The sequence below is a fragment of the Penaeus japonicus genome, unplaced genomic scaffold (genome assembly GCF_977035675.1).
Source record: "Penaeus japonicus unplaced genomic scaffold, GWHDUDI00000001_assembly GWHDUDI00000020, whole genome shotgun sequence".
Classification (NCBI taxonomy): Eukaryota; Metazoa; Arthropoda; class Malacostraca; order Decapoda; family Penaeidae; genus Penaeus; species Penaeus japonicus.
This window is the reverse complement of record NW_028234422.1, coordinates 21,048,699-21,051,963: the sequence shown is the minus strand read 5'-3', so window position 1 is coordinate 21,051,963 and position 3,265 is coordinate 21,048,699. Positions and strand designations below refer to the sequence as shown.

Here is a 3,265-nt window from a genome sequence, read left to right as displayed (position 1 = left end):
TTAGTATATATGGGGGTAATATGGCATCGAATTTACTGACATTTCCCAGTTGCAACTCTTGGCAGCAAAATTTTGTAATTTTTTGTACTTTTTTGAATTGTGTTTTGTTGGCATTGAAACCCCATACATTTGAAACAGTAGTTTTATTATGACTAAGAGCTAGTGTTTGCACGGACCATGATTCTTAGTATCCGTAGTGTGATGTTGATTTTTTTATGTGATTTAGAAATATTAATGATACCATTACTTTTCCTGTGTATGTTTGTAAGTTATCAACGTCATGTGTTTCAAATGTCATGTATCTGTCCAAGGGCGTGTACTCGCAAATTTTTCACTGAAATGTTTGGTTTGGACCACTTAGGGTTGGCCTTCAAATTCTATGGTTGTGTCGATGGGGATTTTGGCAATGTTTCTGTCGGACTTACCTATGACCATATGCATTGAGTTTTATGGGGATTTTTTAACTGAAGACCAATTACTTTCAAAGTAACACCCCTCCTAATATTTTAGCTTTGTAATGTTGGTAATAAGCAGAAAGAGTAAGTTTTGAGTATTTCTTATTAATGTATTTAAGTTATTTACTGAGTTCATATGATTGGGGAGAAAGTAGAAGAATGACAACTGTGAATCATCGGCACGTCGAATCGATACTGCACATAGCAGGCAGTTATGGAAGGCAATGGTTGATAAAGTCATTTATGAAAACTGTAAATAGGATTGGGCCTAAGAACATGGATCAGATTGGAATCAAAACATATTGGTTGTTTTCGATGATATGATTTCTTAATTTAACAGATTGAGTTCTGTTATTCAGATAAACTGCTAAACCAGAAAAAATAAAAAAAACAAGAATCAATTTTATGGGCATGGAATATCTTAGATTGTGAAGAAGAATCTTATGAATTACACTGTCAAAAGCCATTGAAAGATCACATCACGCGAGTAAATTAACACGAACTTTGTCTATATTATCATAAGTTTTATTAGATATCTGCAATAACGCTGTTTCAGTGGATAACTATTTCTAAAGCCATGTTTTAGATAATAGGTTATTGGCCTCCAGGAAACAAAGTCGTTATTCTTTATTTTTATCGTTAGTTGATTTGCTACGATTTTCTCCAGAACTTTAGATAATACAGGGAGTATTGTAATAAGGCGGTAATTATTAACGTCGTCTATATCTCCTGATTTGAAGATTGGTGTTACTATTCCATGTTTCCAAAGCGATGGAAAAACACCAGTGACCAGGGAAGTGTTAATTATGACCGCCAGATAATGTGCGGTTGCTGGTAGACTATCCTTAATAAAGCGCAAAGCAATACCGTCTGCTCCTACAGCATTTGTTTCGCGGTGTTTTATTACTATGATAATAGTCTCCACATCAATTGGTTTTGGTCTGAAAATATTAGATGTAGGCATAGCTTGATTTATATTTTGCTGTAATGTAGACGCATTTGTTTGTTCATAAGTTAGTTTACCTATTTTTGAAAAGAAGTCGTTAAAATACTCTGTGCTTTGTGTTGAACTTGTACGATTATCAGTGTGGTGTTTGTTGCTAGGTACGATTGACTTAATAATTTTCCATGTTTTATCCGAATTGTTTTTATATTCTATGAATCTGTTTCTGAAATAATTTGTTTTTGCACTTTGTATTAACTGTTTAACATTTTTCTTTTTTATTTTATAATCTGCCTTAAGGGCGGCGTCATTTCTGTTATTTTTGAGACTATGGTGGGCATTATTTCTGTCTTTAATAGCCCTCTTGATGTCGTCATCTATCCAAGGAGCAGGGGGACGTCTGACGAGAGAGAGAGAGAGAGAGAAACAGAAAAGAGAGAGAGTGAGAGAGAGAGAGGATAAGAGAAAGGGAGATGGAGAAAGAGATAGAGAATAGAGAGAGAAGGAAAAGATAAAGAGAGAGAGAAAAGGAGAAAGAGAGAGAGAGAGAGAGAGAGAGAGAGAGAGAGAGAGAGAGAGAGAGAGAGAGAGAGAGAGAGAGAGAGAGAGAGAGAGAGAGAGAGAGAGAGAGAGAGAGAGAGAGAGAGAGAGAGAGAGAGAGAGAGAGAGGGGGGGGAGAGGATAAGAGAAAGGGAGATGGAGAAAGAGATAGAGAATAGAGAGAGAGAGATAAATAAGGAGAGAGAGAGAGAGAGAGAGAGAGAGAGAGAGAGAGAGAGAGAGAGAGAGGATAAGAGAAAAGATGGAAAGATAAAGAGATAGAGAGAAGGTAGAGAGGAAAAGAAGAGAGAGAGAGGAGAGATGAAAGGAGAGAGAGACAAATAAAGATAAAGATAGAGAGAGGAAAGAAGAGGAGAAAGAGAGAGAGATAGAGAGAGAGAGAGAGAGAGAGAGAGAGAGAGAGAGAGAGAGAGAGAGAGAGAGAGAGAGAGAGAGAAACAGATGGCTTTTATGTAAAGTACATCAGAACTTTCTTGCCATATAAATAAGAATATCGTTTGATATGAGTCAGCGCAAGACAACCAAATGTAAGTGTTTGTACAATCACGAGAAGAATGGAAGAATTATGGTCTGGTCGTAAAGCTTCGGATTTAGTTGATAATAATGGAAGTTATCTAGCGCCACTTCCATTGTTACTGCTTAAATGAGGATGGCATTCCTTTAAGAATAAAAAACAAACAGGAAAGTGCTGTTGTTGACATAATTGATAGGTACAGGAGAAATAAGGTTGACTGGGAAAAGGTTGGTTACTGATCATGATGGTTACTATTTCAACAGATGATGAAAAATGGGTATAATTGGATAAAGACGGAACCAAACGTAGCGAAAAACTAACCTTACGGCATGACGTAGTTTTAATTATGACACCATAAAACTCTTTTCTTCCGGAAACGTAAAATAAAATATATCATTTTGAAATTAATTTAAAAATGAGTAAAGGGAGATGTTTTCACTGCACTGGCAAACTGAAAACTGAAAAATATCGACTCGCCCGCGGAAATACAAAAAAAAAAAACATCGCTAACAGGCAATGATATCACGTGACAATAATAGAACCAATAGGGAAACAACTTATTTAACCGATAAATTTATTGACCAATCACAGACATTTGAATGGTAAGTATGGGTCTTTGTCCAAATTTCAAAATCAGTATAGAGATGGATACCGAGTGCACAGGTAGATACACGCTGTGGGGCTTTATTAAGTTATTTCATAAAGATGACTATTCAATACCTAAACTCTTACGGGACGACCCGAGCCCTTACACGCCTCCAAGTAAGTAATGCGCATATTCGGATTAGAAAT

The 3,265-nt window shown here is 36.2% G+C and overlaps 1 protein-coding gene across 1 annotated transcript in view; it reads right to left on the bottom strand.

The window, feature by feature from the left end:
- LOC122244010 (uncharacterized) overlaps nucleotides 1-3,265 on the bottom strand; it is a 66,767-nt gene that overhangs the window by 36,560 nt on the left and 26,942 nt on the right. The window lies entirely within an intron of this gene.